The following is a 22503-nucleotide window of genomic DNA, read 5'->3' as shown; positions in this document are numbered from 1 at the left end:
GGAGCAGTGGACAATTAGAGGGCCTACCTCAAAAATGAGGTGCAAGGCCTAGACTGATCTGAAAAGTTGCCTTCTGGCCTCCACATGCATGTCTACACTCATACATAGGTGTGGTTCATTTCCAGGGTTTAGGAAGATCACCACAGCCCTGGAGGTCTTTCACTGGAGCTGTAAGGGAATTCATGAGAAAGGAAGAACATGTTAGCAGTGGGTTTCTCACCAAAGTAACTTGCCAAATTCTATGTTTGCATCCTGACTCTCTTAAAGAGTATCTTCTATCATACCCTGACCACATGTTTGGAATACTGAAGGAGTAATTATTGACAAGAATGCAAACAAGATATCTCTATCTGCCAATATATGACCCACTTTGTTTAAGCAGCCTCAGAGCTTTTAACGAGAGGACCAGTGCCTCTAAACACATCACTAGAGTGTCAGTGGGGTTAGGTCTTCAAGTCATTAAGGAGAAAAACAGCTCATTTTGCTGAGAAGGGTCATGTTTGGTTCTGCCATCAAGGGAAGAGCCAAGGAACTGCTCCTCACCATCCTGCATTTTGCACCAAAAGCCTGCCTGATAAAAGCAGTTTGGGGCCGAGAAGGATAAGAGTGAGTCAAAATGTCTGTAGTGCATATGAGTATGTGATAAGAACAGAAAATTCCTGCTTCCCTGAATGTTGGGGTTAAGTGCTATTCTTACACAGTATGAAGAAATTATGAGATGAGTGCCTGACAAAATTAAAACATTTTACAAATATGGTGGTATCAATAAAGCAAAGAATTCTAGCAAACCGACACTGGGCTATCAAGAGAAAAGTAGGTCACTCTACTTTTATGTATTGATCAGTGTGACATGATGGTGGGACATGATGTGATTGGGGCAGGTACATGATCCACAAAGTGGCAGATGATAGCACTGTTCTGGCCATCTAGGGCTTACCTTTTGGGCAGGAATGGAAGGTGATCCATGATCCAGATAGGCTCTGACAGACGAGGGTGATAGAAAGGGACTTTGGACTCCAACTTGATCCTTGTCCCTTGAAATCAAGCATTGCAAACCTAACCCTAGTGGTGTGTCTTTCTCTCTAATTAATGTGTTTCCCAGTGGCAAGGCCACTGTCAGATCACTACGGTTCCAAGAAAACCTGATGCACCAGACTATCATGTCAAATCTCATGAGTTTAATATTTTGTAGACATTGCACAGGTCAAGAAAAAAACTGCTCAAGTGAGTACATCATGCTGGGATCTTTTTCTCCTTCACCAGTCTATAAAGTTTTTCATTGCAGAATCAGAAATCAAGAACTCCAAGTCAACATCTGGGGGAATTAGGACAGTTTCCTTTCATGGGACCTGGGGAAGTGAGAATGAAAGGATATGGGCTTGTCTACCAGTTGCAAGAAGAATCCTAGGCACAGGAATATTTTGTTATTATAACCATTATTTTAGGCCAAATAGTGACTATAATAATAACCTAAAGTATTCATCATGAGAGAGATAGTCAGAGGTTTGTGGGGGGAGACCATGCAAGAAAGGGCAGGAGAGAGGGCCATGAAAGTTATATCAGCACCCCATAAGGAGCATCATAAACCACTCTCTCAGACATTGCTCTTCTCCTCGGCACATACACTACACTCACTCCATCATTTCAGAGCATGGCATTGCCATTCTGCGTACAAGTCAGACATCAAGCTTCTGGATAAATAGCACATTAATTGATATTTTTTATTAAAGAATGCTCAAAGCTTCTCATTCGTGTTCTTTGAAAGAATTTTTAGGGATAGAATTTGATGAGTAGGATGAAGAAGTGTGATAAGTTCGCACAGGCATGTGCCTCCTAGCCTTTATTGCCTGTGGGCAGCCGGCCCAAGGGCACTGCCCATCAGAGGAGTTGCACTACTAGAGTCTGTCACTGAAAAAAGTCCTATTTACATTTTCATATGGAAAATGGCTTCAAAGGGTATTTTTTGCTTTGGTATTTTGGGGGGGCAACATAAAAGGGGAGAACAAAGGAAATTCAGAACCTCTTTTCTTTTTTCTCTTTTTTTCCTCTTTTTTTTTTTTCACTACAGGCCACTCTGTAGACAGTCTTGGTTCAGAAGTGCCTGGAAAGCTTGGGTCTGCTCCCCTGCATATCGAATAGCTGCTTGGGACATCAGAAGAGGAGGCCTAAAGCTACCTCTTCAACCAGGGCAAGGTGGAAGAAGATTCCTTCCAAGGGCCAGGAAGGAACTTAACTGAGAACAAAGATAAGAAACATGTTCAAGCTCCCAAAGGCAACTTATGGTGCCAACCACCCTGAATGTTAGTGTGGAGGCCATGAACCACACTGCTGGGTTTTGTGGCTTCAAATAAAAGCTCTATCACTTAGCTCTGCAATCTTGGGCAAGTTACTTAACTTCTATGTACTTCCAGGTCCTTATTTTTTTTAATTTGATTTATTAGTTTTCTTTTCATCAAATATAGGCAGTTTGGTACCATTGTTTAGGCTCATCTATGATCTACCCCCTCCCATTAGACCCTCCTTGTTGATATAAATGGGTCGTGCATTGTGGAGTTAGTCCCCAGGTCCTTATTTACAAAGATAATAACACCTACTTTGTAGGGTTGCCACGAGAACTTGACAAGATAATATCCTTTCTCAGTGCATAGGGAACAGTGAATGACATGTTAGCTGTTTTGTCATGAGGATCATTATCATAGCCATTAGTACTTCAACACACCTTTCTCTGGTTTGTTCTGTCACCACTTCCTAGGTAAACTACATCAGAAAACAGAAGCTGGGCATCTAAAGAGCCTGAGAATTTGGCTGGGGGGTGGGAGTTCCATATTTCAGCCAGACAGTTGACCAGCCAGGAGACCCTATGGTTATCTTGACTCTTACTTCAATCACCTATGTGGGGATAATATTGGCCCTTTAAAGGGTTATCGTTAAACTCTATGCTGACATTATTTGCCTCATGTCACAATACAAACGTCAATCTTAGTTACGACTACTCTGCCTTTCTATTTTGTCCCGTCAAGCACTCTTCAGTTCTGACTCCTAATACACACTGGGAGCAAGGCTAAGCCTGCTGAGAAAGAAAAGAAGGGAAGAGAAGGGAAGAAGGAAAGGAAAGGGGGCAGAGACTGAATGATTGTTTATTTGCTGAGAAGTGATGTTAGCATTTTTCCCTTTTATGAAATTATTCTTAATCTAATTTCTTATGATTTTAAAGAGTTGATATGACTGCTCTGAATGAATATAAGTAAAACGTTTGTTATGTTAAAAATAAGGCTAAGAGCCGGGCTTGATGGCGCACACCGTTAATCCCAGTACTCGGGAAGCAGAGGTAGGAGGATTGCAGATCGCGGTGAGTTCGAGGCCACTCTGAGACTGCATAAAGAATTCCAGGTCAGCCTGAATGAGTGAGACCCTGCCTCGAAACACCCAAACCAAAAACAAGCAAACAGAAAAACCAAAGTTAAATTGTTGCAAATCTTTTGGAGACTCCATCAGGATGCTTAAGGCGCCGTTAGGAAGCTTAGCTGCATAACTATGCCATCATATTCCTGGGGACTTGTTCTGAGAAGTATTTTAAAATAAGGAAAGGAGTAGTTATTAAATGAAATTGATCATAGCAGTATCAGGTAAAACACTGGAAACAACCTGAATGTACAGGCAGAGATAGTAAAAGGCGAGACCTTAACTTACACACCACGCTGCAGAATGAAAAATGGAAGCTGTGGTCCCTGGTAGGAGTATGAACGAGCACATTTCCAAAGTTCATAGATCGTGATTATTACTGTCTAAAAATAAAGCAATTATATGAACATAGTGAAGTTATGGAGGACATTTCAAAATTTTATTGTTTTTTTAATTAGTACACAAAGTAATGGGCTTCATAATGACACTTTCTATACACATAAGTCATTATAGTTGGCTCTAGTTTGTCCTCAAGTTTTTAAAATTTATCTTAAAGTTTAACATTGTTCATTTCAATCAGTAAAGTCAGAAAATTGATATTTAAAAATATACAAGCATCAGATCTGTATGGTGTTTGAATCCTTGGTTTCCAGCGGGTAACACCATTTAGAAAGCTTGTGGAACCTTTTGGGGGTGGGACCTTGCTGGGGGAAGTGGGTTACTAGGCACAGGCCCTGGAGTTTCATAACCCAGCCCCCCTTCTTGTCCGCTCCCGGCTTCCTGAGTGTGGATGCCAAGGAAACAGCTGGCCTCCTGCGACTCTTGCCGCCCCTTCCCCTCCCGTGATGGACAGTGTCTTCTTGAATGATAAGCTGAAATAAATCCTCCCTTCCCTCAGTTGTTTTTGTCACCACAATGAGAAAAGTAACAAACACAAGACCTTTGGGGATAAAGTCAAGAAGTTTAGTGAACAATAGCTATTCTTAGCATATCACCTAGGCTGGCCTAGCAAAATGGTCGAATGGCCTTCTAAATCTGTTTGTCCACTGGGGTCAAATATTAATTTTAATGTTAATAACTTAAAGAAAACTCTGCATTCTAAATAACTCTCAACTACAAAGCATTTCAACTCCAAAGAATAATCTATTGATTAAGAATAAATCATTGCATGATAGCTTGGGATATCTGAGTTGTTCCAATGTATCATAAGGGAAATTTGGCTATAAAGTGGGTGCTTTTTAGCTGTAAGACAAAAAGATATGAATTATATATTCAGGAACAAAAGTATTAATATAAAAATATTTAAAGATCTGGGGCGTGGTGACTCGCACCTTTAATCCCAGCACTCGGGAGGCAGAGGTAGGAGGATCATGGTGAGTTCAAGGCCACCCTGAGACTACATGGTGAATTCCAGGTCAGCCTGGGCTAGAATGAAACCCTACCCTGAAAAACCAAAACAAAGAAAGAAAGAAAAAAGATCCTTAAAACCAACAGACTAGCATTCCACAATGGAAATTGATCTATTCTATATTTGGGGCCTTTATAAAAATCAATTGATTAAATACCTAAAGAAAAGTACATTTTAAGTGAAAATAAAGAATAGACCATTGCATTTCGAGGTTGAAAACTGATGAACCAGGAGAAGACATGAATCAAAACTGCCTTTTGGGCTGGAAGATGGCTTGGCAGTTAAGGCACTTGCCTACATAGCCAAAGAACCCAGGTTTGATTCCCAGGATCCATGTAAAATAAACAAAGTGGTACATGCATCTGGAGTTTGTTTGCAGTGACTGGAGACTGTGGAGCAGCCATTTCTCTCTCTCTCTCTTTCTCCCTCTCTCCCCCTCTTTCGTTTTCTCTCAAATAAATAAATAGAACTAAAAATATTTTTTACAACTGCCTTTTCTGGGCTGGAGAGATGGTTCAGTGTTTAAGAAGCTTGTCTAAAAAGTCTGAGGGCCTGGGCTCAACTTCCTAGAATCCACCTAATGCCAAGTGCACAAAGTGGTGTATGCATCTGGAGTTCATTTGTAGCAGCAGGCAAGACAGCCTGCTGCACCCGCTTATTCATTTCTCTCCCTCTCTCTCCTTGCAAATAAATAAAAATATTTTTTAAAAGACTGACTTTTCTAGGGTGCATGTTAAGTATTTCCATCCTCATCTTCTCATTGATGGCTTACAAAGCCTCATTCAACAGGTATAACATTATAAATCATTTGTTTAGTAGCTCAGAAAGCACAGTTCAGGATTTCAACACAATCATGCTTCCTGGTATTGCTCCTAGTTTCAGTGTCATGTTAACAGGCTGAAGGTCACACTGCTAGAGGCTCAAATTCCAACATAAGATTTGTAGGGACAGTAAAATCATGACCAACTGTATTTGTAATACTGTTAACGGAAAGAAAAAAAAACACAGCATCATAGCCACACTAATTAATATAGCACAAGAGCATTCTCCTAATATAGAAAGAAACAAGGGAAAATTAGAGTTTTGCAAGAATACTGAAATTAGAGTGATCATTGTTATTCATCTTAACTCTTTTTCTTACTGTAATATTGTTTTTACCATGAATAAGTTCATGCTATTTTGACTACACCATATTGCATGGTGTGCCCTCACCATGTGAGGACCTGAGATGCCATGGTTTAAGCCATAATTATATCAAAATGAACCTGAATATATGAATAATAAGGATAACAATAAAAGCTGCTGTGAATTAACCATAATTGACATGATGATTAGAGAAGGTATGAATTAAGAAGCCAATTGTATTGTAGCCACTGTGATAACGAACTAGAAAAATTAATGCTTTATACAAATGGTTCTATGAGTAAAGGATGTCCATGGCCAAAGATGGTGACAGGTCTGTGGATGGAGATGGGAAATTACAGGAGCACGGTTTCAGCCCAAAATGCATTCCAACAGAAGCGTTAGTCAGTGGAAGTTCATCCACAAAATGGCTTGGCCTGAGCTATACAAGACCAGACCCAAGTGAGAAGAGTAAATATAAGATCCCAGGTGCCAACTGACACCTACGTGAATCAAAGATGCAGACAGCAGGTATGGGCTCTTCCAAGTGGAATGCAGATGTGACAACTGCCCAGCGAAGTTGGTAAGGTAGTTGCAGCATTTAACTTCTCATTGCTAGGACAAAACACCTCACCAAAATGAAGAAGCTTGTGGGAGGAAAGAATTCATTTCAGGCTTATACTCAAGGGGTGGAGAAAGCTTGGCAAACCAGCTCACATCTTCATCCACCAGCACCAGGGCGTGAGTGGCAAGCATGAGCTGGCTCTGAACACCTCATGGGCTCCACTAAGAAACATCAAGGCCCACTTCCAACGACACACCACCTCCATTAAGGCTCTACTAAGGGGAATAAGTAGGAAGCTTCATCATAAATACCTGAAGCTATAGGGGAGGGACATTTCACATTCAGACCACCACAACTATACTGACACTGGCCTTATGGGGGCCGGTTTGCTGCCTGACGTCTATATAAAAGAAACTTTAAGTATACAACCAGTGCTTCAGATGGACTAGAAGTCAGACTGAGATTGTACCATTAGACTGCAGTCATGGCTTTTGAGAATACAGACACGTCAAGTACTAGTCCTACATACATGTACTATGAGGGCATGACATATGTTCCCATTGACCCTGGTGGTTAGGAAGAGCACAGATTTTGGAGATGGAGACCCGGGATTGAGGCTGCCACTTAAGTGCTATACTTGTCCCACAAGCGGTCACCTTCTTTATGCTTCTTGCCTATAGAATGGGAAGAGATGCAGATTTTATCTAATGGGGTTGTGAGGCAAATTAGATGAGACCATGATGCATGTCTAGTATATAGTACACTGTGAGAGCTAAATAATACAAATCACCTCGAGTACTGTTGTAGAGTGAATAAAATCAAGTGCTGTAGAATTTCCCAAATCAAGCTTTTAACCAAAATTACATACTTAGTGTTAAATTGCCTTTTATCCTTCTTTCCTAAGATTATGTATTGGAAAAATGATGTCTTTCTGTGCCAGAGGCAGATGAAGGAGGCCAGCATACTTTGACAGAAATGTTGATGATATAGCCCTATTTCCAGGATGAGTGTGTGTGTGTGTGGTGTGTAAAATTAAAATATGAGATTTTTTAGAGTAGATGAAAGCTCAGGGATTTTTCTCTTGACATGATTAAAGGATGGATAACATTCTATTATGGATCTGCAAGAAAATAAACAGCACTTATTAAAAATATAGGTGTTTAGCATAAGCTTGCTAGTTATAAAACAGTAGTTATTAATAAACAATAATGCCAGTAAAGATGGCTACTTACATTAAGGGCCTAGTCTGTACCAAGCAAGATTAAATGCACTTTGTATATATTAACTCATTAATGAGCGCTAAGCAGGATTGATTTCTTATGCCCAATTTACAGATAAGGAAACTGAGAGGAGACAGACTAAGTACCTTGCTTGAGGTTCAATGATGGAGTTGGAATTTAAGTCAGACAGTATAGCTAGAAATCCATTCTAGAGTAGTAACCAACAGCTAGCTAAAACATAGTACTTGAAATTAACAAACACAGACCTGAAATCTTAACACTAAAAAAAAAAACCTAAGAAAGTAGGAAGGGGAGAGAATGGGCTCAGAAGATTAAGATAGGGATTTAAAAAGGAGTAAAGGCGGGTGAATATAAACAAAATACATCTATACATGTAGGAAATTGTCAAAATAAATAATGCCAATTGCAAAATATGAATAAGCGATTCTACAAAGCAGATTTTTACCTCTATTTTGCTCAGTTTTATAGCTTAGGACCATAATGTTCAACAGCGTACTAAACTTATAGAGGAGAAGTGAACAAAAGCCTGAGAGGCCTTGATTATCTGAGAATACAGTGAGGAGATGGTTTCATTTGCCTTCTTGCTGGAAAGTGGTCCTAGACCTTTAAAAGCACATATAAAATGATAGCAGGTCAACCCAAAGTCCCAAAATATGAATAGGGTGCAAAGTTCCTTCTAAACAGCCTAGAACTGATGGACCATGTGTCAAACACAGCTGAAGAGTTTAATAGTGGGTGTCAGCTCATTCTACCCTCTCCCAATGTGACTCTGTACAGAGCCTGAGACTGGATAGTCTCCTATCCTCTCCCTATATTTAGTCCAGATGCTGACCTGCAATGATAAAATTAATTTGAACAAAACAAATCCTGTGCACTCATACAGGCCATCAGAGAAGATGGGCTAGTCAAGGCTGGGCTTTAAGGTGATTAAGAAAGTTTAAGAAAACAAGTACCCTAAAAATTCCTAGACCCACCTCATTTCTCTTTTGAATCAACATCTCCACGGCGTTTTCAGGGTGGTTCTGATATGCCTGACGTGGCTCCCAATGTGAATCCTTGACACATCATGGGGTTCTGTAGCGCTCCCCTGCCCATTCAGCCAACACCTGAAGACTTTCCATGAAAGCAAGGTCTCCTCAAGGCAAAAAGCATAGCCTGAGAGTCCCGAAATGTAAGCACATGCAGAAGGAGGCTCTGCACAGGCCCAGGCCTCACGTAGGTAGGTCTGAGGATAAACGTACATGTGTACAATTGAGTCCAGATGCCTCATGCAGTGGATAGACATGGGTTTTGAAGTCAAGTTGGATTGAATTCTTGCCTCTGCCACTTGGCCAGCAATGAGTATTTGAATACTAATTTAACTTTTTCCTGCCCTCAGCAGATGCATCTATAACTGGGGAATTTAAAAAAAAATGCTTCCCTCATATGTTTACAGCAATGACAAATTGCTCCAGTCCTAAGCTTTTTGTCCTTTCTCCCTTACCCTAACCCAGTCTACTTCATATGGGAGGAGGCTGGGGTCTGTAGGCTGTTTCTCAGCTGAGTTTCCAACTATGTTGACCAACAGGAAACTGCACAGGAGCATGGAAGTTGGGAGAAAAGAGAAGCTATGACATTCTCTCTCTCTTTATCTCTAATTCAATAGCATCCCTATGGTGGCTTCACTGGTCCTTGCTCCAATTTGGTAGTATCACCATTGTTGTAACTTTTATATTATGACCCTAGCATTCACTTGCTACCCCACCAGGCTAGGTGCAAGTGGACTCCTTCCTGGCTCATCTGAGTGGTGTCATAGCCTAGACGCACTCATCAGATCTTTCTTCCCCAGTTCCTTGGGTTACTTACTTTCCTTCTCTCAAATACCTCAGTAGTTCCTTTCCTTTTATTTTCTCTCCTATTTAGATTATTACATTATATTCTCTCAGAGTAGAGCTTCATACTATTTATACACAATAAATTGGAACTATTGTTACTATATATGGTAAGCCACTCTATTCCCCAGGTGTCTCCTGTACCCATTTTCTGTATTCAGGGGCAAGATGGCTAACTGAAGCCAGATCTGTTTTAGCAGATTCCTCAAGATTGGAATAAAAATAATATCTAATGCTTATGTAATGATTAGTCCTTTTCTATGCATGGTTCTAATTGCTTTATTTAAATTAATACATTTAATCTTCATGACAGTCCTGTGAGGTAGATATACTATTACTTTCAGAAGCAAGGCTAAGGAATAAAAAAAAAAAAGGTGAGTGACTTCTTCAAGGTCATAGAACTAATTGATAGCAGAGTCAGTGCTCACTTCTAGGGAACTAAGCACAAGACACTGTGCTGCATAAGCTTGAACCCAGTGCTCAGTGATTCAGCAAGACCAAGTTAAGCAGCAAACCCTAGCGACACCCTGTCTCTGCTTCCCCAGCACTTGTATTATAGGCTTTTACTGCAACACCCAACATTTTAACTTGGGTGCTAGGGATCCAAACCTAGGTCCTCACGCTTGTGTGACAAGCACCTTATCCAAGGAGTCATCTTCGGAGCCCCTGGAGCTACATGTTGAAAGCACGTCCCTGTCCAGCCTGACCCAGGAACACCTTGCCAGCATTTATCCCTGAGGGTGCTTGCTGCCCCTTTCATCCTTTCTACTTTAATAGAAATCTCTAGTGAAGCCTGACCATGCAGGAATCCATAAGTCACTAACTCGAGCTATTTTAAGCCTATAAAAACCAATGGATAACATTGCAGTGACCTTCGAACAAGTTGTTCTAACAGATGGTTTTACTCATTCAATAATGAACTTCATCAAAGCAGAAGAAAATTAACATTTGCTCAGTGTCTACCCTCTATCCAGCCATGTGCCCAGAAGTCTAGATGTAACAGCTCTTTTCATTTTCATTCTTCTAGCAACATATATTATCCCCACCTTGCAGACAAATCACTTCAGAAAGACTAAGTCTAAGTGGTGGAGGTGGGTGATGTAGGTTCAACCTTCTGCTGCTAATTCCACTGCCCCACAGTCTCCTCTGAGCTGTGACAAGGGTGCTGTCTAAATGGGAATTTTGAAATAGGGTCCCCAAAGCATAATTATGATTCAAATTCTACAGATAAATTATTGCTCTGTGGGTTACACAGGAATGTTTATAGAAGCCATCCCATGCCTGCCCTCCACTGTATGTTTGGAAGAGGGCATGGCATCTCTAATTTCACAGATTCTCATGGTGAGAGGGCCTATGTTTGGAGAGCTGTACTTAACAACCAGAGTAAGGGAGGTTTGTCCACCCCTGAACCTGGCATAAGTCGTAATATTTGGGGTATTGAGCTGAGGCTGACCTGGTAGAAAGCATTTGGATTCCTTGAGCAAGAAAATATAGTTTCTGTGTGTATGTGTGAAAGAGATATGAATTATTGAGGGCCTGAGGAAGACTGTGGGGAGTAGCCTTTAACAACTCCCTATGGTAAAGATGACCCTACCACCCAGTCATGCCCTGGCATAACTTCCTCCCTTTATGAACCAGACCTAATGTCTTGATTCTCATGAATATAATACAATAAAAGGAATGACTTCGGTTACAAAAACAGGTCAGTTTGGGTTGGGAAGACGGCTCAGTGGATAAGGCACTTGCTGTGCAGCTCTCAATATCCAAGTTTGGAGCCCTAGAACCTTGCCTCCCCACCTACATAAAATCCAGGTACTGTGGTGGACTTCTGTTATCCTAGCGCATGCATATAGCAAGAAGGGAAATGAAGAAGGGAGAATTTCCCTAAATCTCAAAAATGGACGTGAACAAGAGACCCTGCCTCAAATGAAACAGGAGGCCACGAGTTGTCCTCTGACCCACACATGTGCACTGTGGCTTCTTCCACAGTCACAAATGCAAACATGCACAGACACACACAAAAATTATTTATTGATTGATTTGAGAGAGGGAGAGTATGGGTATACCAGAGCCACTGAAAATGAGCTCAAATGGCAAATGATGCATGTGCCATTTTGAACATCTGGTTTTATGTTGGTACTAGGGAGCAGAGTCTGGGCCAACAGATTTGCAAGCAAGTGCCTTTAACTTCTTAGCCATTATATGTATATAAATCTCCAGCCTATGTATATTTTTTAAAGACCAGCTTATATATTATTCATTCTTTCCCCCCCCTCTCTCTCTCTATCTCTCTCTCACACACACATACACACACTTGCTCAGAAGTTCATGTGAGAGAGGTCTGAGATCAAATGCAAGCAGAGTGCGCAGGTACTCAGTACAAAAGTCTATGGGAAGCAGCTCCTGCCCAGTCAAGCATTCACAAAAAACGACAGCCTCCTGACATTGTGAGCAGAGCCTTGTGAAAGAGCCCGAGACAGGAGCATCCACAAGTATTGCCCACAGACACAATGAAGCAGCCAATACTCATTGCTTGAAATCACTAAATTTGGGGCAGTTTCTCATGCAGCAATTAAGAACCCACTAGTGATCCCGTCCATGATTCCTTCCCCTGGGTCCTCAGAGACTATCACGGGACTCTGAATTCAGCACTCCTGGAGCAGAGGAACATGTATTAAGTAATACCAAAGTTTCAAGCGCTTGCCTTGGTGATTTATTATCAACCCAGTCATCCCAACAAAAACACTACCTTTGTGTTACAGCTGAGGAGGTCAAATCACAGCCTATAATTAAATCCCTCGAGTCACCAAGTTGGTGAATGGCAGAGCCAGCAGCTGGACGGTGGATCCATCTGGCTGCAATGCTAATGCTCTTCACACTAACCTCACTGCTGAAGAAGGACCCGCTCCTTGCCTGTTTCCACTCTATTGCATTATCTCATTTAGTTCCTCAGGTTTCCTGAGGAGAGACAGCAAGCTGGAGCACATCATGCCTGTGCCACAAACACAAAAGGTGAACGAGAGAAAAACTGTTTAAAAAGGACAGTTCTGCCTCCTCTTCGCCTTGCTTGGTCTCACACTGAGATTGACAAGGAGCACTGGGCAGGTGTCAGGCACTGTTACAATTATTATCAGTGTTAACTAAGCGCTCCTTTTTATTGCTCCTTCCCTTGGAAATAAGCAAAGGCTTTTGGGATGGGACAATGTGACTCCCTGCTTAGTAGCTGTTGTGGTCTCCTTTTCTGCTCTGGCTTCGTGGAACAAAAAGAACTATCAGTCTAATAGCCAGGAAGGCTAGTCTTAGGCCAACACTCACCACCTGGAACATTTCTTGAAGGCTATAAGAAAACTATGTGATAGGGCTGGAAAGATGCCTTAGTGGCTAAGGTGCTTGCCTGTGAAGCCTAAGGACCCATGTCCTTAAGATCCCACAGATCTCCAGATCGCCAGCCGCACAAAGGTGAGGCAAGCACAAGGTCACACATGCCCACTAAGCCACACAAGTGTCTGGATTTTGATTACAGTGGTTGAGGTCCTGGCTGCTAATTGTCTTTCTATAAAGAAAACAAGAAAAAAAAATGTGATAATCTCCTCTGATTGCTCTCAGCAGAACCTCACCTAAGATTGTCTAAAATAGTTTTAGTGCACTTTTTGATATCATAAGCCTCAGTGAGCTCTAAATGACCCAGAAACCATTCCCCTCTAGGCCAGAATGGGAGCACATTCCCTAGTGACCTAGCAGGAGGGTCTGTTGTGGTTGGTGCTAAGAGACAAGGTGTGCTTGGTCCAAACAAATTGCTGTGATTGGCCCAAATATCCCTTCCCAAGCTGCATAAGCAGGTGTCTCAGGCTCACTTGGTAAACTCAATCAGAACACTGAGGAGGCTTCCCTTCCTAAGTCCACACCAGACCTGGGAGGCTTGTAAGGCTAAGGCTCCCAGCATCCAAGGCCCATAGGAGGACTGCAACACTAGAGATCGCCACTTGCTGCCCTTTCCCCCTGCCCACAGCTCCTGTTCTCTATGAGCAAAGACTGAGCCGGGTGAAAGCTGCAAGAGACCACCACTTGAAGAACTTCTCCTTGCCTACCCAGGAAGGAGAAAGCAAAAGTACCCCAGCTAGCTGGCCAGTAACAAAACAACACACATGTACACCTTCCCCAACTGAACTTCATTCACTGTGCTTTCAATTTGACTTAATGGTCAAGTTGACACATCTGTTTCATATTTTGCAAGTAAATCCTCTTCCATGGGATATCTTTCCATGACTTTTGTCCATTTTCTAACTAAATTGTGTTTGTTTAATTGTTAGCTCCGTAAGTACTCTACACATTCAAGATCCAAGTCCTATATCAGACATGGGGTTGGCAGAATTTGGACTTTATCCTCGTCACATGTTTTATTTATCAGACTGGAAGACAGATTTTTACTAGATCTAATTTATCAAATTGTCCTCTTTCACATTGTGCTTTTAATATCAAGTCAATTCTGCCCTAAATCTGAAAACTTTTTAGCAGCAGATGAAAATGTTCACCCTTTTGAAGTGTTTTCTGGGCAAATTCATATTCTGTCATTTCTTTATAGTTGCTTAGATTTAAGGTTTTTTATTGTTTTCTCCTGATGATGTTATTGTTGCTTTCTTGTTTGTTCACCGTTTCTTATCTGGAAAAGTCCAATTCTTCAAATGACATTTCTTTACCAGACAGTTGATTTTTGTGGGATCCTAGGCATTGGGTCTGCTATGTCAGGAGGCTCTGGTGCTATTTAAATCTATTTTAGCAGGGTTTCATAACTTGGGTTTTGCTGATGTGTCTTGCTTATTTTTGTGGGCTGCAGTTCCAGTGACAGTTTCCATGCTTGTGTGACTTGATCTTGTTCTGTTTATCCTGCATCTCTGGGGCACCCACGGATCCTGCTGGTGTTGCCTGAGAGCGTGAAGGGATTTCTCTAGTTTGGACCACCAAGAGTGGGAGACGAGCAGACTAGCCTTGGTCAGGTGAATAATACAGTCAGTGCTGTATTTCTGGACTGCTGTTTATTCTGTGTTCTCAGCATGTTTTACTGTGTTAATTCATATAAACCCCAAGTAACATCATCTTCAATGGTTCTCATGTTCTTTGACCTCTACATTTTATGCCAAAGATAACAGCTGGGAAAAGAAATAAAATAAACACACAAACACACAAAGATAACAGCTGGGGAGATGAAAAATTAGGAAATTAGCATTGGTGTTCCTAACACATTCTGTTATTTAATATATATCAGAAAATTCACATCAGCTGCTATCTTTCTTGCCCTTTTGCAATTCCAGAAAGGAGACATTAATGGAAATTGTGTTTGGAAGTATGGTAGTTTGAATATATGTCCCTAAATAAACTCAGGTGTTTCATTAAAACTTGGATTTCCAGCCACGTGACTGGGGCAGATCCTGGAGTCCAGCCCTAAAGTGTTTCTTTTTTTGTGGGGGGGGGGGGACGGGGAATCTGTTTCCAGCCTAAAGGTATGCAGAGCAGTCTGAGCTCTAGCTGGGTACCATTTTGTTTGCTGCCCCTTTTTGCTGCATGGGGTGGTGGGTGTTTTGTTCGTTTTTTTCTCTGCTTGGGTCTGTGAAAGGGGCCAGCCTTGTCCACCATTATGGGACTCCTCCTGGATCAGTAAACTGAAGTAACCCTGCCTCCCATAAGCTGTGTTGGGTTTGAATGTTCAATCCAGCAACATGGAGCTCACTACAAGAGAAAGGGAGAAGATTGTCACTAATGAGTGCACTAACCCTGCTCAGTATTTTGAATTGTGGGCACCAATTCTCTTTCCAAAGTGCTATAAAATGAGGGTCTATATTTTTAATTATGAATAACTTCATTTTAAGAACATATAAAACTTAAGTCTACATAGTATACCCAGACCTTCTTCCAATGAGCTAGGTAAATATATGAGCTCCATTATTCCTGGATATTTTCCCACAGGCTTAAAGCAAAGGACACAGAAGTCTTACCTATCACTGTGTTTAGCCCTGATGAACCCCAGTCTTAGTTTGTAAGGACCTTGCATAGTCTATATTTCTCCTGGACACTGTTCCTCCCTAAAGTAACAGAGCTTGGTTTCTTACACTTGAAGAAACCAGAATTCCTCTCTCATTGTTTCAGACACTAAAAGAGAAACTCTGTCACCTGTCTTCATGAATTGGCCCTATAGTAGATTGTGATTTCCAACTCTGTCTCTAACAATTATGATGAGGTTTCCTTGGAGAAGAGAGACATCGTATTACTCTAGGATGAGTGTCTGTTACAATATGGATCTGAAATGCTTCCCAAAGGCCAAGTGGTTATGGATGGATGGCCAACCTGTTGGGAGATGGTGCAAGCTTTTGTAGTGTAACGGGAGTTGTGGGGTTCCTTGCCAATACACCTATATACATCAATGCACCAATAAGTTAATGTACCCAAGATTCTTATCTTAGGAATTTAAAGAATTTAAAATCTGTAGACCAGAGACTTAGGGAAAGTTTATGACTGTAAGAGAAGAGAAAAAGCACAGAGTGCTCCTGCCAGGAGGGCGGCCAGGGGGGTGGAGTGCTCAGGTGAGAACAGGAGGGGGCTGAGACAAAAGGAGCTTACCAGAACAGGGACCTGAAAGTTCAGAAGAGTCAAACAACCAAATAGAGGCCTTGCCCACCTGGTAAGCATCTATTTATAATCTTATGGTGGTGGGCTTGGCCCTTAGACTCAGGTAAGTCACAGATTGCTGATGGGTCCTGACTCAGGGATCTGGCTCAGGAAGAGGCCAGCATGCCTGAGTGGGGGATGGGCAGGGAGCGCTGATTGGATAGGCTGGAGCTGATGCTGAACAGGCAGGCGCAGTGTTCCCTCTTTGGGCCCTCTAATTGGCTATATGACAAATCTCCCCTCAGTAAGTGGGGACTTGTTGGAAGAGTGCCACTGGGGAGAAGCCTTTGCAGAGGAAGTTGGAACCCAGTGCTTCCCCACCTCTTGGCTTCCTGGCCTAGGATCCACCACACACCCCTGCATCCATCAAACTCTTTGTTTTCCTTTGGTTCAAACAATGGAGCCACCTGACCTTGGATTGAACCATTTAAAACTGTTGGCTAAAGTCAATCCTAACTCCTTTAAGTTGTTCTTCACAGGCATTTGATCACACAGTAAACTAACACAATACCCCAGACTCCTCTCCCATAAAATAGGAACAAAACCAGAGCTTACCTCATAGAATGGCATGACTAACTGTGTGCATGCGTTCCAAGATCAGGGCTAGCATTTGCACTTGTTCAACACTGCCATCTTCATCAACATGTTCAGTCTGAGTTCTAGGGCACTGTCTTTCTTTCTCACTACCAGAATACCTTCAACACTTCCATAGATGAGGAAGCTGAATTCCAAGGCCAGAAAGAACTGACTTTCACAGGCCAAGTTCATCCTTTGGGCAGCACAAAGCATCTCTAATCCGGGAATCTAGAACCCAGTCACCATTTCAGAAAATGGAAAGGAAGGAAACTGTAAATCACTATCTGCAAAGAAGACCCTGTGAACTGTGGTGGTGATTTCATGACTGCATGCAAATCTCATAGAATGATTTAATATCTGTAAATTTGGGGCTTAGCCACTAAGGCATTTGCCTGAAAAGGCAAACGATCTAGGTTCTATTCCCCAGACCCACTTCAGCCAGATGCACAAGGGGGTGCATGCATCTGGAATTCATTTGCAGTGGCTGGAGGCCCTGGCACGCCCATTCTCTCTCTCTCTAACTCTTTCTCTTTCTCAAATAAATAATAAATTTTAAAAAAATTAAATTAAAATCTGTGAATTTTGCCAGGTATGGTGGTATACACCTTTAATCCCAGCACTTGGGAGACAAAAGCAGGAGGACTGCTGTGAGTTCAAGGCCAGCCTGAGACTACAAAGTGAGTTCCAGTTTCACCCTGAACTAGAATGAGACCCTACCTTGAAAAAAGAAGAAAGTAAAAAACTGTAAATTTTATATGTAAATTATATTTCACTAAATCTAACAAATTTTCCTCTTACATGAACTATATTTAAAAAGGGTTTTGAGAGAAATACCTCATATGTGGGTTTTTAATAGAAATTCTCATTCTAGATTGTCTTAGCCTCTACAACTGTGTGTACTATTAAAAAAAAAAAACACCTGAAATTTTTAATCACATAATACTCCCTGACTTGGTTGCTATGTAGTCAGGCAAACAAGATAGAATACAGCTTCATGCCTAACCCTCCTCCCCATCCAATTATTGTCACAGCTTGGGCTTATGAAAAACATTATGTCATTGTTTACAGCACTCATCCAGAGCTAAACACCTTTACAAAGTACCTCACTTAATCACCTCAGTGTCCCCATATCAATAATCTAGGTACTGCCCCCACTGGAAAGACAGAGCATTCATTTCCAGAATAAGGAGGTGACTTATCCAGCATCATACACTTCCGTGTGTTGTGACTGTCATGTTCTACCATTTATTAGACCATTGGACATAGCAAAGATGTCTTCAGGCCCGATACTTGGCCACATGTCCCTCCAGAGTCTACCAGTACAGTTCCCTATGAGGAGGTAGGGTTCTGTTGGTCCACGCCGACAGCCTGCGTTGTGCTCCTGCAGTGAATGCCATATTGCTATCATGCCGGCGGGGCAGGAACAGATGGAGAGAGAAGGCAGAGTGTTCTTCCTCCTGCTCCTGTTGTCCTGATCTACATGAGTTGTGGTGCAGCAAAGGGAAAAATGAAAGGTAGCAGTTTGCCTATCCAGCATCCATGGCCATCTGGTCTGGAGGGAGCCATTTATTACATAGCCATTGTCACAGAACTGGTGACAGCTCCAAAAAGAGGTTTCCTGCTTTACCTTGAGGAGTATGACAGTTTCAGAAGCAAATGTCACCAGTTATTTCATGGCCTATAGAAAAGGAGTTGTTTATTGAAATGAAACAATGACTTGATGTACCTTGTGCACTGGGGAGACAGCAAGTGTTTCCAGGAAGTAGGAAGAAAAGAAAATGGAGAGAGATGAATTTTCCATCTGAAAGAGTGACCTCTCTGAGTTCTGCAAATGGCAAACTGGGAAGATTCAAGTTCAGTCATGCTACATTTGGGACAAGGGCAATGATGGGACACACCAAGCCTTAGAATGCTGCAGCCTTAATTATATGCCTAGGCTGCTATGATTAGGGGCCATGGTCTGGATGGCTTAACAGAAATGCATTTTATCATGATTCTGGAGACTGAAATTCCAGATCAGTGAACAGAAGAATTTCTTCTCAGACCTCTCTCCTCAGCTTAAAGATGATTGCCCACTCATTATATATGGATCTTGATCTGTTCTTCCCTTTGAACTCATCAGGACCCAGATTCATTCCATGCCCTAATGATCTCATGTTAACATAGATATCCCTTTTAAAATTTTTGTTGTTTCATTTTTGAGATTTTATACATGTATATAATGTATTTTGATCTTATCCTCCTCAATTACACTTTTATCCCTTTCCCCATTAACGCCCTCCATTAATTCCCATATTAATTCATATTTTTAACCCCTGAGTTCAATTAGAGTTTCTTGCATGATCATGGGCAGAGCTTTATTTAGTGTGGGATGGGAAACTTACCCCTGGGCACACCACTGAAGAACCTGACTCCCCTCTCCCGGCAGCCATTAGCTGCCATCAGGTCTGCTAGAAGGTTTGGGGACCCTTCCCCCTCTGACAATGAAATGTTGACAGGCTTATTATTGAGCAGGAAACCACCACTGCTCTGAATTCAGGAGTGCAATGGCCAAGTCATATTCAGAGAAAAGTGCTTCATAGCTCTCCCTCTCCCCCCATCTTCCTGTTCTGACTCTTTCAAGCCTATACCTCCTGTGAGGCTTTCTGAGCTTTGGGGTGGTTCAGAAGTCCTGTTTGAATCATCTACTTATTTTTAGGAAATTTCCCAGCTACACATCTCTGCATTAATCACTGCCCATTGTATAGAGAAGCTTCTGTGATACAAGGTTTCAAATAGTACTAAGCTATGGGAGTAAATATAGAGATTTCGAAGGCAGTTTCACATGCTGTCTGTTTAGAATAACCACCGCATTCCATTCCCTTCTAGTGCCCATGTCTGTAACCATTTGCTTTGGGCCAGGTTGAAAGTACCAGGCATGAATTTCCTCCTGTGAAGCAGGCCTCAAATCCAATCAAAAAATGGTTAGTTACTTTCACCATAGTCATACCTCAATTTCACCAGTGGGTACCTCCTGCCTGGCAGGTCATTTGTGGAATAAACAGTGTCCATAGCTGGGTATGACTGTTGATGGTTTTTCTATTCCCCAGCAGCTTATCTGGATAGACCCTTGTGGTTACAAAGAAAGTTATTCAGAACAAAAATGGAGCTTCCAGATCAATTCTAGTTTGATTTCTCTATTAGGACATATTTCTTAAGTAAAAGATTGAATACAATTCCACATGTAGATTTATGGCTCATTAAGTAACTAAATATTATAGTAAGCAGGAAAATTTTTCTCTCCCCTATGAAAATAAGACACCAAGTTCTAGAATTTGCTTTGCACCAGCATGTGAGCTTTCCTACAAGGGGTCAGCAATTATACAAACATTTATAGAACTCTCTAGGAATCTGACCTAAAGTTTCTAACACATCCATCACCTTGATCTAACACAGATTCAACTGTGAAAACCCAATATATAATAGACACAAAAGCAGGACTTCTCTGTTTGAAGTAAATTAAGCCCTAAAAACCTTGTTCACTGACATTCATAAGAGAGGGTTTTGAGTTCCACCCCAGTGAATGAAAAGGTCCCTGAACAACACAGCCTACAAGTAATTTTTGTACTGGAGGGTCAACAAACTTTCTATAATGGGGCAGGCAGTAGACATTCGTAGACTTTACAGACTATATGAGTTCCATCAGTCTAACTTGACTTTGGTCTTGTAGCGCAAAATCAACAATGGAGAATAAATAAAGGAATGGATGTGACTGCAGTCCAATAGACATAATAAAGATTTTTTAAAAAGAGGCTGGGTAGATATCTCAGTTGGTAAAGCACTTGCCTCACAAGCATGAAGATCTGAGTTTCATCTCCAATGCTCATGTTAAAATGCCAGGTGTGGTGTTGGTGGCATGTGTCTGGAATCCCAGCTCTGGTTAGGCAGAGATAGGAGGATCCCTTGGCCTCACTGACCAACCAGTCTAGCTTTCTCGATGAGCTGCAGGCCAGTGAGAAATTATGCCTCAAAAAAGGAGAACAGCTTAATATAGGTACTTAAAACCCTAGGGGTGTAACATCTGCTGATGTCTGGATAAGTTTAAATACTATGTTTATCAAACTGCCCAGTGAGCACCTCTCTTAATATTCATACCCTTATATTAATACTACTCTCACTTTGGGTAGAGAATCTTCTCTTTTCAGATGACAGTGGCCTTGGGACGACTCAGAAGACATCATAGTGCTGGGAAGAAGTGACTAGAGTACCGAGTAACATCTCAAACACACATTCTAAGGCTCCGGGTCTAATGCGGAAGAGGTGGCGGAAAGAATGTAAGAGCCAAAGGAAGGGTAGGACTCCTTACAACGTGCTCCCTCCAGACATAAAATGGCCTGGATATCCATGACCTCATAGTGCCTGACACTGCGTACACAAGATCATCATAAGAGGAGGGAAAGATCATGACATCAAAATAAAAGAGAGACTTATTGAGATGGGGAGGGGATATAATGGAGAATGGAATTTCAAAGGGAAAAGTGGGGAGGGAAGGTATTACCATGGAATATTTTTAATAATCATGGAAAATGTTTTAAAAATTGACAAAAAAATTAAAAATAAAAAATTTTTAAAAAAGGAGAATAGCTTTTCTAGGACACAATGGCTGTGAATGTCCTCTGTCTTCCACATGCATACATATGTGGGCTTGAACACACACAGTCTAGACCAAGATGGCTGGTGGTCTCTCCACCTTCCTCAACAGTACCTGGGGCAAGGAGCCAGTAGTTCTGGTCATGTCCTTCACCATTGCTAGCCTTGCTATACTTCTGCTCATATTCAGCCCCTATACCAAGTATGCCATCATAATCAATGAAGCCACACCCTACAACTACCCAGTGCCACTCTGAGACCATGAGAACATGCTCTAAGCACCCAGTCATCCCCAGGATCCTTAGGACCCTAACCTGGACTAGCTGAAGAGTTTACGAACACTTCTATTGATGGAGGAGGCCCTCTACTCTGTGTCCCCAGCAAAAATGCAAAAACAACACCCCTCAAAACATACCCACAACCAAACAAGTAATAGGTTGAATCTTGCCCACACTTGTGTTTTGACCCCTGCTTTAGCTGAAACATTCTAGAGGTTAGTACATGCTCCTTTAAAAGATCTGAATATTTGAGTGCTTATAATTTTCATAAAGACTTTATTGCTGATGATTATTCTGCTGTTGTTGTTGGTTATACAAACAGCCATTGACACTGTCAGCATCTGGGAAGTGTCTTGCATACAGAAAACGTTCTCTAGAGAGAAGGCAGGGGCCAGTCATGGCAATCAGAAAGCACCCACCTGGACTGGCTGTCTGAACATGCCAATCTGCTTTACTTCTCTGGACTCCTTCCTCATCTATAAAATGGGGAGCAAAGTATCTTCTGGATGGGATTGTCATCAGGACTAAAAAGATTTAGAATAAATGGTAGATATCTAAACTTCATTAAGTACAGAGGAAAAGGATAAATATCTTCTGAAAAGTAAATTAAAAAACAAAAACAGGACTTGCAGAGATGGCTTAACAGTTAAGGCACTTGCCTGCAAATCCTAACAACCCAAGTTCGATTCCCCAGTACCCTTATAAAGTCAGATGCACAAAGTAGCACATGCATCTGGGATTCATTTGCAGT

The 22503-nt window shown here is 41.7% G+C and overlaps 1 pseudogene; it reads left to right on the top strand.

Moving 5' to 3' along the window:
* The first annotated feature begins 21554 nt into the window (after positions 1 to 21554).
* On the top strand, positions 21555 to 21965 carry LOC123459385 (annotated as a pseudogene).
* Positions 21966 to 22503: the final 538 nt, after the last annotated feature.

This window comes from Jaculus jaculus, chromosome 1 (genome assembly GCF_020740685.1).
Source record: "Jaculus jaculus isolate mJacJac1 chromosome 1, mJacJac1.mat.Y.cur, whole genome shotgun sequence".
NCBI classification, from domain to species: Eukaryota; Metazoa; Chordata; class Mammalia; order Rodentia; family Dipodidae; genus Jaculus; species Jaculus jaculus.
This window is presented reverse-complemented; position numbering and strand designations above follow the sequence as displayed.